The sequence below is a fragment of the Onychostruthus taczanowskii genome, unplaced genomic scaffold, assembly GCF_017590055.1.
Source record: "Onychostruthus taczanowskii isolate IOZ18803 unplaced genomic scaffold, ASM1759005v1 scaffold27, whole genome shotgun sequence".
Lineage (NCBI taxonomy): Eukaryota > Metazoa > Chordata > Aves > Passeriformes > Passeridae > Onychostruthus > Onychostruthus taczanowskii.
Window position 1 is genome coordinate 4,719,618 of NW_024500017.1, and position 15,436 is coordinate 4,735,053.

The following is a 15,436-nucleotide window of genomic DNA, read 5'->3' on the forward strand; positions in this document are numbered from 1 at the left end:
GTGTCCTCTGCACATTGATGGTGTTCAAACACTTGTCTGTCAGTGCTCCTTCTGCCAGCTCTGGGTATTGTCTCAGCAACCATATCTTCTAAACATAATAACTTAAGGAGTCACCTCCAGGACCTTAATTTCACTGCTGCAGGCCTATTAGATGACTCTATTTTTTCTGTGTTGCTGCAGCGGTAAAGAGGTGGATTCCCTAAAATCCTGTGCTGAAAGACTGTAATATTAACAGCAAATCAAACACTTTTAGATTTTTTCCTGACAATCTCTGACTCTGAGTCTTGGAAATAACACTTAAAATGTACATTTGAAGTTTTCATCTAGATATTATTTCTGAAAAATATATCTGCATATTTGGGGTTATTTTAGCTCATTTGGTTGGGGTTTTTTGCTAGATTGAGGCTTGCTTCACAGAGAACCACAAAGCAAAATGAAGCCATTGTTTGCTGATTTCATACCTATGCAGTCCTGCTTGCAAGTCCTGCCACCAACGATGTGTGCCATATGAACAAAATCTGGGATTAATTAAGTGAGAGTGAACTCCTAACCCATTTGAACTGTCATGCTGAAGGTCTGGCACAAAGGATCCGGGAGCATACAAAGACTAATCACCATTGCAGGGTCCTGTGGGCTACTCTTCACACAAGTGCCCTTGTAGTAAAATGAGTCTTCAAAGTGATTGTTGCTCACTGAGAACAAAGACAGCCACAAGGAGATGCTCATTGGACACTGACTTGCTTTTATTCAAAGATAATTCTTTGCTCTCTTTAGAAAACAAGAAACTATCACATCCTTAAAGTCATCTATCTAATCATAGCTCCATATGCCCTGACATCCAGCAAAAATATTAGGGAAAGGACAGGTATACTTCATTAAATATTTGGCAAAAATTGGTTATTTTTCCCATGCAGCATATTTGTTGCATTCTGATTATGATAACAGCAGAATTGACAAAAGTTTCTCTGTTTAATCTCCTGGAGATCTCTGCTTTAAAGTTAGCCAAATGCAAGAGCCAAGAAAAAATTTCCTGTCATTTCCAAGTACAAGAAACTGAATCAAGAATTTAGGCATAGATACCAAATAATGAAGCAGGATCCACACTGCAAGCTCACCTTGAGATTACAGGGTCTTTTCATGGTCTGTTACTGGTATCAGTTTTTTGTGCATCATTTTTGGCTGGGATCTAACAATTCCAACCTTTTTCGTACCCTGTCCATGTGACACATAATGTCAAAAATACAATTTTGGGGTTTAGTTTGGTATTGTGAGTTGGACAGCTGAAAAATCTTGGGTAGTTATGCAGGTCAAAATAAAAGAAAGTAATATTGATAATAACATTACTGAGCTGGTGAAATCAAATACTTCACTCTTAAAATTACAATTAAGCAATGTTCAAAATGGTGAGATAATTACAGCATCCTAGAAGGATTCAGTTGAAAGATTTCTGAATTTTTCTGCCCCAATTTGAAATCCCTGTAAGTTCTGAACAAAGCCATCCCACTTTAATCCCCCACTTCCACACAGGTTGTTGCTTTATTGATTGGGTTGCTTTTAGACACAGTGACTGCAGGTTTGATAGACCCTGGGTGCCTAGACCAATGTATATGTTCCTGTGTCATAGCAAATAAAGATCTCAGATCCATAATGAAAAATTTTCAGCAGTCCAGAATGTTGAAAAACAAATTAAAATTATGGGAATTAAGTTTTAGTTCTACAGAATTCATACAGAGAAAAAAGTAAGTAAAAATAAGTCTCCAATTTTTAAACCAGTTCATCCTGTTTTCAAAAATGTAAGCAAACACAAATGGCTAGAAGACAGCAGAGCTGGAAAGATCAAAAAGAAAACAAAATCAGTAGTAAAATAAAAAAAATTAAAAAAAAAGTGAACTTTGCTTTAACATTCCACATTTGGGTCTGAAAAATATGGCTGTGGCTAGACAGGCTGGCCAGCCCTGACAGTGCCAGCTGAGGACACTGCCATTGCCAGCCCACTCCTGACATCTTGTTAGCCCTTGAGGGAGGCTGCTGCCTCCTCAGATCCTCTGAATGAGACAGACAACAGGCTAAAACCAGACTTTTTTGTCAAAATAAGCTGTGTAAGAAAGGGATCAGTGTCTATATACCTTAGATGTGTCCGGCTATATGACCACACTGGATGAGGAAACACCCTGTTGAATTCTGGGACCAAGACACTGCAGATATAACGACCACTGGTGGCAGGGAAGAGACAGAACACAGTGGCCAGGGCAGGAAAAGTGGCTGGATCTCCCCATGCCACAGGGGTAGCAGGTGGTGCATTAGCAGCTTGTCAATTTTCAGACAAACCTGGCCAAGGGAATGTGAAGCAACTTGGAAGATACAAACAACCCCCATGCTCCAGGAAGAGCACAGTCCTCAGCAGGACAGAGAAGTCAGAGGAGGCGGCTTCCTTACCTGGCAAAGGTGTGAAGGATGAAGTGAAGGATGAGTGCTTAGGCACAGCTTCAGGTTAACAACTGTTTGCTAGGAGGAAAAGTTCACACTGCTGCAAAGATGTGCTTTCTGCCCCACATACACACAGGCTTCTGCTTTGCACTTTTAGTAAGCCATTAACTGATAATTGCCATTAATTGTGGGGTTTTTCGGAGGTAATAAGGATTATGGGGATTGGTTCTCTCCTATCTTGTGTGGTGTGTGTGTGTTTACTTGTAAATTCATCGTTTTCTAGGACCCTTAGGTTCAGAGAGTAAAAGCTGGACACAGAAAAGCCCAGGAGAGGTGCTGCGAAGCCTGGGGCAGGAGCACGGCTCTGTGCAGAGGCTGACAGCACTATTTATTTTCATTTGAGAAGCAGCGAGAGCCCGGCCTGTCCCAGACATCTCCCACTCCATTCAGAAAGTGATGTTTACAGACAGCTGCAGGGAGTTACTCACAAGAGGCTTAAACAGGGAGGGGAAAGAAGGGCCATTCCTCCGGCCCACCCAGCCACTGGGTTTTTCAGCTGAAGGGCAGGCTCAGATTCATCACAACCGGCTGGTGGAAACTAAGCCAAAACAACTGTCAGGATCACAAAAGCCTGAGAGATGGAAAAGTCTGGTGATAAATGTGGTGGCGAGTCGTTCACCTGGAGCCACCCGACGTGCCTCTTGTTTGGGCACCCTCGTGGCGTTAACAGCGGTTTGTGGGGTAACACAGGGAACAAGAAAGGGTCATTCACAGACATCAGAAAGATGTTTGGAAAAATGTTTTAAGTGCTTATTAGTTCAGAGACCCTTTCAACACCAACAGCTCCATGTGTTTCTCCAGAGATGCAGGTGAGTTACACCAGTAATTCTGCACTCAGTTGAAGCACCATAAATCCATTTTGGGCAGCATTTTGTAGCTCCCATGGTGTAATCTGTCTGTATAAATCACTGCCTCTTCATCTCTCCAAGGTGTTTCTCACTGTTGCCCATCACCATGTCATACGAATATCTTCCACATAAAACTTCAGGCTGTGCTGTTATTGTGCATCGTGGTGTCTGTAGCGTTCTCCCTGTCGTGGTGTAGCTGTAGGTGTGAAAACTCCTCTTAGCAGGGGGACTTCTGCCTTTTAAGATTTAATGACATTTTAATACCTTACTGGTTCACAGCTTTTGTATTTCTTAGATGTATTTTGAAGATTTCACTGTTATAGGTGTGCTAGTAGGATCTGGAGAAGTTAAAAGAAAAGGAGGGAGTTTTCTTATGACATGGCTGAAAGGGTGGCAAATCCCACTTCTTTCTCATCCTTCTGCAGGCAAAAGTACCTCTGCTGTTACAGAAATGGGGCAACACCTCCTCCCTCTATTTTAATTACTCTGATCTCTGCTGAGACCATGACATGGACCCAGAATATTGAAGAAACTCTCTATCACTTGACATTTATCTAAGATTCTTAGCAGAGATTCTGGCTTTTTATGCCACATATTTGTACAGTTATATGCTATAAATCTTATAAAATGACTTAGAAAAAAGTGTGATATGTAGAACAAGAGTTTCTTTTGCAGTCTAGGCAAATCCAGATGTCTTGCCCATAAGTTACAGAAGCATGTAGTGACGGGACAAGGGGTCTTCAAGCTGGAAGAAAGTAGACTTATTTTAGATATTAGGAAAAAAGCCTTTACTGTGAATGTGGTGAGGCACTGGCACAGGTTGCCCAGAGAAGCTGTGGATGCCCCATCCCTGGAAGTGTCCAAGGCTGGGCTGCGTGGGTCTTTGATCAATCTGGTCTAGCAGAAGGTGTCCCTGCCCACAGCAGAGGGATTGGAAGATCTTTAAGGACCCTTCTGACCCATGTCGTTCTATGATTCTAAGTAGCTTGAAATTGAAGGCAAGATTAAATCTGTGTTGCCTTCACCTGGGCTTTGGTTATGGCTTTATATTAAATGCAGGTGGTCATTTACTTGACCAGAATTTTAGTTATGTTTTCATCTTGATGAAGGCTACTAAACAATCCAGGAAATGTTTCATATTTCACATTTAATTCTTTGAGAATTAAAATATATCTTTCAACTTTGCAAAATATTAGTGGTTTCTGCTCTTCCATATGGGATGTCCACATGCATACATATAATAGGATTCTCAAGTATAGTTAGCAGTTGTCTGACTGAAATGGTTGCATCTCAGTGCAAAACCAGCTGCTATTAATTTGTCTCAGAAAAAAAAAAAAAAATTTGTAATTGCACATAACACATTTCATCACAGGAGTCTAGTCAAGTCCAGTGGGTCTGCCCAAAGCAGAGAGAGTGTAAAAACATGTAAAACATGTTTATAGCCATGGTATGAAAACAGCATTTCAGGTCCGCCTTTCCACTGCTGGCACAACGTCACAAACAGCCAAGGAAGGGAACAAGTACGACAGATAAATGTGTTCTTACACCCGTATTTGGTGATCACTTTGACCCAAATCAAGGGAGAACACCCAACAATGACACATCTCAAAGGGAAGTCTCTGTAGTGTTTCTGCTACTGATTTACCCCAGCTGGTACTCTGTTTCTAGGGATGTCTCAAGACTTCACAAGACTTGAAACACAAACAAGAAATACATTGCTGAGAACAGAGGATCACCATTTTCTTCTCTAGGAGCCAAAGGGAACAAAAATGAGAGAAACAAACTCACAGGACACAACATGGGAAAAGACTGAACCAAACAAAAAACCCTGCATATGATTTTTTCTTACAGTAGCTTCTTTGTAAGCCATGTCAATATCAACCTATTGGTGAGAATAAAACACTGAGACTGTCACTCTGCAATCAAGCCTGGCCAACAAAACTGAGCTTCAGTCAAGTCCTTAAATCTGTTAGCATTAAGCATGTCTGTATATGTTTTACCAAGGCAGATCAAAAAGAAATACATGGCAGCGCCATTTTGGCATCACTTTACTCTTCTGTCAGGGGTATCACCACTTCTCATCCAATGATTCCAGTGGAAAAATAACCAAAACCTTCCAAAACTGTGAAAAAACAATCTTTGAGAAGATCCAAGAACAAGTTCCTGAAGCAACCCACAATTCTAAAATTTATATAAATCTTCCCCTGGCATTTAAGGTTGCACTTTTTTTACTTTTAAGACTTTACGTTTTCAATGTGCTCTTGTATGACTTTTTAAGTAAGTCTCCTAGAGGTATGGCTGTTTTGTAGAAGAGTAGTGCCACGTTCCCTATCTGTCTAACACAACATTTTCCAGTAAATATATGAACCTCACAGGGAAGCACAGAAAAATTGGAAATGAGCTTTCCCCTGAGGATCCATATGCTACAGCTAGTCCAGAGTGCTTGCCTTGCTGAAACGAGAGTGGCTTTAAAACGTGGAGTGGGACTCTGCTGCAAGTTATATGGAAAAGCGAAGACTGCTTGCAGGTTTCCCAATACACTGTCCTGTAAGTGATTTTTTTTTGGTTTTTAAGGTAGGATTGCCTGGAAGGACAGAATTTGCCTCCTTACCCTCTCTGTCCTCCTGCTTTGCCCATAATTTCCCGTTTTGTCACACAAAGTGACAAAATGTGAGCACAGTGTGGATTGTCTCCATCTGCCTTCAGTACTCTTGGCTGATTATTGATATCCCCTCTGGAAGGTGCTGGGCAATCTCTGGGCACAAATTTGGCTCTAAACATCCAGGTGTGCTTGGCCTTGTGGCTCTGGGTACTCTGGACATGCTTTAGCTGCAGGACTTGTCACAGACTCCCTGTGGACGGGCAGGCTGTCTCTGAGGCAGGGTGGCCAAGCCCATTCCAAATGCCATGGAGCCATTCAGGGTGAGCCCTGGTAAACAGAAGGTCCACGTTAGATGATGGACCTTGGCTGTGTGCCTCCACCATCCTAGGAGCCCTGCAGGGAAATGACCTAAGTGTGTCCCAGCCCTCCACCCTTTTGGGGTGGTTCACAAGGAGCAAGAGCTCAGGCAAGAAGGAAACAAGTGGACACTGGCCAAGGCCTTACTAAGATAGCCAGGGGCAAGAGGCTGGAGACAGCTTCGTGTCAGTAGAGCTAGAGTCGGCTCTTACCCATTTCTGGTGTGGAGAAAGGCCAGTCTTTCCTTTCTTATTGCCCAGAACATCAAACCAGTGAGTTAGGTCTCTTGAAATGTCCTCTTTCTTCACCAACAGCCATCTGCACTGTGAAGAAAGGTGTGGCTACTTGTACCCAAGGCAGCTTTCATCCCACAAATTCAGGCAACGGAACCACCATGGCTATGGCAGCTCTAGGATTGGTGTGGGTTGCACAAACCCTCATGGGGCTGTGGACATCTTTACTGCAGCTCCTCAAAAACAGACAAATTGTTAGGCAGAGCACTTTAGGAATGGTCTGTGTCTCACAGACCACACACCTGGTTTTACAACCTTTCTGATGCAATCAAAATTCTCACACTAAACTAACTCATGCTTAAGGTAGCCAAAGGTACTTTGCATTTTGGACATCCACACTGTGAATTCCTGCAGCTCAGCCAGATCAGGCACATCCTTTTATTGCTAACTTTACCAGGAACATGAACACTTTACCTCCAAGAAGTACTCAGCAGATTTCCTGGGATAATTCAAACTGTATGAGTTTCTGCTTGTGTGAAACAAGGTAGGATATTAACCTGATCTCCATGCAATGTGAGAAAAGTGCTCAGATGAACTGAGTAACTATGTCAATCATGCAGAACACAGAGGAGAGGAAAAAGAGGGGAAGGGATGATCTCTTAGTCAGTACACAAGACTCTCAAGATATGATAGAAAAAGATAGTCTTTTAACATCTGTGAGTTTTGTCTGTTTATCTTACACATTCTGACTGAGATTTCCAAAGCTGTGCAAAGATGTTGGACCATTGTCCGTGTTAAAGCTTAGGAACTCAATAACCAAATCTCCTAGGCAGATGTGAAAACTTCAGCCAAAGTATATAATCTGTAATTCAGCTTGTTTTACTGCATTTTCCAATAAGTGGATGAAAACTCAAAATTAAACTTCCTGTGCTATTTTGTTTGCCTACAGGGCAGAGCAAGGCAGCTGTTTATCCTCCCATTGTTGTGGGCTCACATGTGTTTTCCAGTTTAGATGTTGGCATATGCATTATGACCAAAAAGGCAAATACTTACTCCAAACTCCACTTGTTTGACTCTGATCTCACAATGGCCTGTTTTCTTTCAAAATATACCCTTTGAGAATGTTATTGTGCTTGTTATGGAGCAAATGAACTTCACTTCCTCAGCAGTAGAGCCATTGGGCTGACAAGGACAGCAGGCCAACACAATCAGCAGGTGCAAAAAACAACAGACAGAAGCAAAACCAACTTTTTTGTCAATAGCTCTTTACTAGTGACAGGGAGGAAAATCCAGCACCTTAAATACTAATTTCCAGTTCAGTACAAGAAGAAGCATATCTAAAATATAGCCAAGAAAATCTGCTGTACTTGACACACCATCTAAGACTGTTGCTGTTGCAGAAAATGGAAAAGGAACCACAGTATTTTTCCAAGATAGACAATCACATCTCAATTTTCCTAATTTTCATAGGAGACTAGAATTTAAGAGATTATGGGGAAGAAGATCAGGATAAATATTGATTGTCCCCAGCTTCTTTAAAAATATTTTTCCTTCTAATATATTTTTTAAAAACTGCATTCACAAAAATTTTGCACCAGGAAAAAAGTTTCCATATATCCATAATTTCAGCAATTAATATTTTTTTTCAGGCTCTCAGGAGGCCATGTCTCAAAATTATGCCACTTACTCAAAAGTTATGTAGTAATCTAAAATCTTTGACAAAATTCGAATAAGTCACTTCATATGTAGGATAATAACAGTCCTTGAATACTTTTCTGTGGAGTCTCATGAACATATTAGGGTATTTCCTATGCTGTGGTCCTTCTGAAGTATCTTCGTGGTTGAATGTGGAAGCCAAAAATCTCTGTTATCTTTATTGAGCACACTCACCTGCCTTTCATGGAGTAATTTTGTTGAAGTTTTGCAGAGTCGTAGAACTTGGAGTTTACAGATTTGATCAGATGTAGGATACACATGCCTTTTAAAGCAATTTTTATACCTTTTATCTTTGATGCCTAGAAATACTCATTAAAACTTCAGAACACAAACAAAAGACAGGGAGCTGATATCTCTTTTATAAATGTAATTGCTACTGTAATAGGATTTGCTGCATACAATGACACTTAGTAATCCCTCCTTCAGATCTGTAACTTGTGTTTGAGGTTAGGATGACTTTCAGGAAAGCCCAGCCTCTTAGCTCAAGAAGTCCACAAAGAGCAAAGAAGGTTTATTAGATCCAGGACAAAATACCAAAGTGAAAGCCTGGAGCAGTCTCTGCCATAGAAATTATGTTCAATACTTAAGGTAATACTGGGAAAGCTCAGTCTTAGAAGCTTAAGTATTGTGAGCCAGATACAGGTAGTCAAATACCAGTAAAGCCAATGAAAGTGTTCAAACATAAAAAGGCTAAAAATATAGCCTGAAATTTCTCTTCTGAGTTTTTTTCTCTTTATTTTTGACCAACTGTTCCCAAAGGCACTGTTCTGGATCATAACCAGCTAAGGCTGATTTAAAGGAGAAAAGAAAAACCTCCAAGCTAGATTTTAGAGTTGCCTTAGAGCAAAAGACACAGTTGTTTGATTTACACACTATGAAAAACATTGAATTAACCCAATTAATTAATTAGGAGTGGGGTTTCAGCTGAATTTAAAAAACCCAACACTGTATTTGTTTTCATTAACTCAAATCCCATGGAAAAGTTTTGCCTTCCTGTCTATTGAAGTTAATAGCTTGCATGTTTGAAGCAGAGGGCCCTCACTGACATAATGTATGACTTAATGAGCTTTCGTCATGTGTTGATCTGGCCAATGCATTTTATCCCTCAGGCAAGATGGTTGAGTTTTTCCCCAGTAAGCTTTCAAAAATTTTTGTGTTTTCTCAGACACACTCTAGTGTGCTTCAAGACACTTTTTTATGCCAGATTACTTCTGGGGTGTTATATCTTTGCCTTTAGTAAAGAAACACTTCCCAAATGAATTGGTCCTATCTCTGTTTTAAAATCAGATTGTTTGTAATATGTTTACATTTTCATTAATGTCAGAACTCCGACTGCATCAGAACATCTGCAGTGTTTGGGAGTGCCCTGAATGCATCAAAAAAATGTCAACACCAGCCCTCCAAAGCTCCAGACTGAAGATTTCCACATGGACTGGAAAGAAATATAGTCAACAATTTAATAGTTAAATCAAAGCTTGGGAGGTTACCAAATTGTCCAGATGTATCTGTCTTGCTGCTGGAATCCCTTGTTGCTTTGCTTGAACACAGGGTTTCCTTCTAGAAGTGATTATGATTGTTTGTGCTCAGAAATGTCAGGAGGAAGAAGGAAAATTATGATAGGAAATCTCATGGCAGTCAGCCCCTCATTCCAACCTCCTAACACACTGTGTAAGGAGGGACTTCTTCATGACTGCATCAAGTGTCTTACATGACAGCAGCTGCACATAATTTCAACACTAGCAATAGCTAAAAAATATATTCTCACCTTCCTGAGGCTGCTTGTTTTGTGAACAACATAAATGTCCACGGATAACAAAGGTAAGTAAATAAATGGTTTCCACCATGAATAAGGTAGATTTCTTCTCTGCCTTTTGTTAAGTCTGTCCTACACTGTTCTTTACTATACCCTTGTCTGAAACATTATTCTGAATTAAATTTAGAATTGTTTATTGTTTGGATTGCAGAAGGTGATACAGTCATGAACTAGAATCCTACTGTGCTGCATGATCAAAGAGAACAAAGTCCTTGCTGCAAAATGCTGCACTCTGTAAACGGGGAAACAATAGATAAAGACACAGGCAAACACAGAGGATCAGTGAGCCTAATATGACACTATTTGCAGTGGCTAATTATAAATGCCCAGGACCAGTCAGTGGGTCTAAGACCACCAGGCAAACATTGGACACAAGGAGTCTGTACTGCCTCCACCAAAAGGAAATGTCCTTGGCCTGCTCTAATCTCTAAGCACTGCCTGGGGATTTTATGGGAATAGAATCCAAGAGAGTGCCATGGACCACCCGAAGAGCCTGTGAGTAGAGATCACTGAGCTCCCATTTCCAGAGGTTGTTTGCTGCTGCTTTAGTGTCCGGTGGAGATGGAGTCACTGACCATCCTGATGGGGCTGGATCCAAGCAAACAAGCTGCCTTTCCAACAGTGTAAAATAGAAGTCACTATATATGATTTCTCCAGACCATTTTAGTAATATAATTTCAGCAAATAAGCTCACTATTAGGGTAAACCATATGAACAAAACTGATTTTTCTTTTTTTTTTTTTTTTTCATGAGAACTGTTTATAAAACCAACACATCCAAGCCTTTTGGAAAGGTTAGAAACCCTCAGGCTTTTGTGCACAAATCAGCCTCTAATGAATACTGGGTCAGCAGGTGATTTTCTTCTAGGGCAAGTTATTTCTCTGAACAACTTCTTTTGCTCTTTCCAGAAGAGATGGTAGTGTTCAATATTTAACATAGATTACTGAAAAAGGGGGACAACTTATGTTTCATTTGTGCATGCATTATTTTTCTGTTAGACAAATCTGTTTTATTGAAACACACACACATTTAGCTTACAACACCCAGTGCATATGTGATATATATAAAACAAAGCTACGAAAAATCAAATACACCTTTAAACCATCTATTAGTGTGCTGCAGTGTAAACCATTTATGTCTCTGTCTAAAAGAAAATGTTTTCCCATTCCTACAAATTCTATATTTCAAGGCAGTGCATCATAACTCTCTCTGCCCTGTAGTGGTGGTGATGGACTGTATGGCAAGGTTGCCATTGTAACCCTACAAACAGAAAGTGAAGGGGAAAAAGGGGGTTTTAGGAAAAAAAAATTCTTCACAGAAGGATGGACATTAGGTTGAACAATTTTACAAACTGAAAAAATATAGTCTGTATGTGCCTTGATGTGGATCCCTTCATGTTGTTAGCTGGGTCTTAGTAATCCAAGTAGCTCATTAGCTGTACCAGCACTGTCATGCTACCCTGAGAATGTCCAGGAAGATGTAACCAAGCCACTCTCCTGTTTAGCTATTCATTCAGCCTTCTCCCTCTCATTCATGTCTCCACAGCTGTTTTTCTTATTCATAATATTTGGGGTTGGCTTTTGATTTGGTTTTATATTGTAGGGTTTTTTCTTTGGTTGGTTGGGTTTTTGTTTGTTTGGGGGTATTTTTTGTTGCTGTTGTTGTTTTGGGGTTTTTATCTTTTTTTAAAAAATTTTAAAGTTTTTTTTTTAGTATTTTCTGCTTTTAGTTTAGAGAAGGAAATGATCCTTCTGGCTTCGCACTAACAAGGTAAGAAATGGAGTTTATTGTTTCATAGATGCAGTAGTAATAATATTTCTTAATGAGTGATATTTGTGTTCTTTGAAAGTTTTGGTAGTGGTTATTTTAAAGTGGCTCCAATGCCTTAGGCCTTAGAATATTTACTGTACCTTTGTATCACTTCAGTTGGATGTAATAGTAGTGCCTAATCATGTTCACAGAGAAGAATGTGCTGCATGTTGTAGAAAAAACTGGCAGATCATTTTTGGTCTTTGTGGAACATTTGGGTCCTTCATCTTCTCAAGACAAGATTTTTTAATTTGGCCAGCCAGAAGCACAGCAATGATATTTGAACTGCAAGAGTGTCTTGCAGCTGGAAGTTCTGTGATTTAGCATCAAACTAAGAAATTTTTATTTTAAGGAGCCAGTGTGCTTCAGATTACTTCATTTACCTCAGATTACATCATTTACTCTGTTAATGCAATGAGATTGAAGCATTTTCCCTGAAGACCTGGTGACCAGAGGTGCTGCATGAAGGTGTGCTCAAATTGTGCAGTCAATGGCAAAGCCACGCTCTGGCTCTCTGTCCCCAGGCACTGACCCCACCCCTCTACCCCTAGTCCCACCTCCTTGTCATCTTCTGTTGGAACAAAACATGTGGTGGAAACTATTTCAGTTAAATTATTCAGACTTAATTTAAAAAAAAGCCCAACAATTTTACCCAGAACATTTCATTAATTCAAAGCCCAGCCTGGGCCCAGAGGCAGTGAGGCCAACACTCAGAAGGTGAGGGCAAAGGGGGAAGGGAGGGCAAAACAAGTACCCAGCCATATGGGTGGGTTGATACTGCATCATCATCATCATCATCATCATCATCATCATCATCATCAGATCTGACTCTCTTTATTTTTAAATATAGAAAATTAATCACCTTCATATTATACTTTCTACACTTCTTATTTGTAGTTTAAAAAGATTTGCCAATAAATGCTTTGGGATATTATCTAGTAGTTTCTGAATACAAATTTAGTCTTAACCTAGTCTTTCTGATATTTATGACATAAAAGAAGAGCTTGAGGAGAATCAGAGACATCCTTGAACAAGAAGCAAATATTGCTTCTCTTAGAATCATTGGAGGTGTACAATCCACTGTAACAAAGTCTTTTGTATATTCATTGATGAGACAATAAAGGCTTTGATACTATGATCATGTATGATTCTGCCAGAACACGTTGGTATGGGGTTTTTTTCAGATAATTTCTTATTTTTCCAAAGCCAACATGATGATGATGGGCAGAACTTCTAATTATCCATCTGAAATTAAATCATATTCACCAAAGACTCATAAATTGTTCAGAAAAAAAAAAAAAAAAAGTGAGGTTTGCCAACTCCCATGCCCTAGTGCCACAAGTGAAATTAAATCTCAGAACATGTTGGTGAGCTTTGTAAAGATATAGATGTATGACAAAGATCATACTTAGATGCTTAAAAAATTAGGATGGCCTTTGGAAGTGATCCTAGACATGTGAAAGGACCTGTATGGGAGCAGAGCCTGGAAAAGTAAGTATGAATGATGATCCTTTTTAGCCAGAGCATCTAGGGAGACTCTTTGTGTGGTGTAGCCCTCCTCAAACAACTTAATTTAATCCTTTAGCTATGATATCCTTCTTATCATTCTCTTTTGCCTTCGCCTCGTATATCACAGAAGTTATTCATCCATCTTTAGAGCTGGTCCGTGGCAAGTATATTTTAATAGCATTTATTCCTTACAAAGGCTGCTTATTAAGTTAGTATTTCTAGGCCTCTGTATAATTAACCATAAAGTGTCCAAGACATACATTTTCATTTTCTCTCTGGATTTTTGATTGGATGAAAGCCCAGGAATCTTGTATCCTAAAATGAGAGTGCGCTGGCACAACTATGTGTGTGTTTGATATCATTGTTGCAAGAGCAGTATCCAATGTGGCAACTTTGCTGATTTATTGACTTGACCAAGTGAAAATGCATCTTTCCACTCCCTAGAGGAAAAAAATCATTCTAGTTAAAACATGAATAAAAAAAAAGGTTTTAATGCTGTTTGTCTAAGAACTAAGATAGGGAGCGTTGAAACAACCTTGGTATTGACAGCATTTTTACTGGAAGGAAGGGCTTTTCTGGTGTAAGCTGCATGCTTTTGATGAATCTGAGAGAGTGAGACCTAAAACATTTTTCCAATATTACATTATGGCTGCAGTTTGAGGCCTAATCAGGATATCTTCAGTTGTAAGTTTTCCCAGGGAAAAAAGATGATTCGCCCAAATCTGACTTTTCCCACATATGGACCTGTTATGATCACATTTCCATTGGGAAAAAAACACTCTCCCAATGGACTAGCCAGTAGACCAGTGGCCACATGATCAATAACACTGGACACTGACCTGGATGTGGGATAATAGCTGTACTTTTCCTCTTTTTCTTGATTAAGGAATTGTATTTTGTGAAAGAAATGCAAAAGCAAAAAGTAAGAGATCTACTCCTTTTCAGATATAATTTTGTGATGGTATAAATTAATAGATCTGCAAACACAATAGCAGAAAGCAGATGTTAGGGGGAAAGTAAAGAGTACACAAAAATGGTAAATTATCAGTGGTTTTAAAATTAAGCCCTTTTCTTCAAATGCATCTTCCTAGAGATGCTAAAGCTGTGCAAAGTCTGACTGAGATCACTGCTGCAGTGCATGAATCTGGGCAAGTGTCTTGAGGGAGAGGCTGTGGGTTGGGGGCCTGTGTCTGTTACATGGGTTTTCTTTATCAAAGGAGTGCACAAAACCTTTTAAGGCAGACATTGCTCAGTTTCTTTTCCATAATGTAACATTATTTGAATTCATTTGGTGAAAAATGCTCAAACAAATGTCATGTTCAGGACCACTGCACACCTTTTAGAAGCAGCAATTCTCACCTATCAGCAATTCAGAGATACCGATTCAGGACAGGATTCCTTCTTTCTGGTGTGTCAGAGCAGTTCCTACAGTAGTAAAAATGGATAATATCCCAAATAATTAACATATAATTTATGTGCAATATATTTTTGAGAATTGCTAGATTGGCTTTTACGGGAAATATAAAATGAAATAATAAATGAACCTTCTTGGCTTCCTTAATTTTTGAAATGCAGAAATCTTTTCACAAATTGTCAGTGAATACATTTCACAATGTTTCTGCAGAAATCTCTGTTTCATCTGATTATGATTAAACAGAGCAAAGCCGCTGAGCATGACAAATTACTTTTTAGTTTGCACTGAAAATTCTAACAAGAATTAAAGGTTCTAACGTTTATTGTTCCCACTCAGCATTGTATTTGCGTGCAAAATCCAGGAAGAAAGATGAGATAGGCAACATGAGCACGTTGGGGTTTTCTCTTCTTTTAAAGGTCCGGAAACAAACTCCTTCTATGTGACCCTTACAGAAAGAGCTGAATGAGAAGTTGTTTGGGATCTTTTGTTAGTCAGTCACTTCCCTTTGCCCCACACTTTTATGAACTCACACAGCCTGACTTTCCAGCCCTTCATGTGGAGCCAGGGAGACCTTAGGGAAGGGAAATGCACAGGGGAGCAGGTAAATGGTTACAGAAGAAACATTTGTGTCATAACCTACAGCCACCC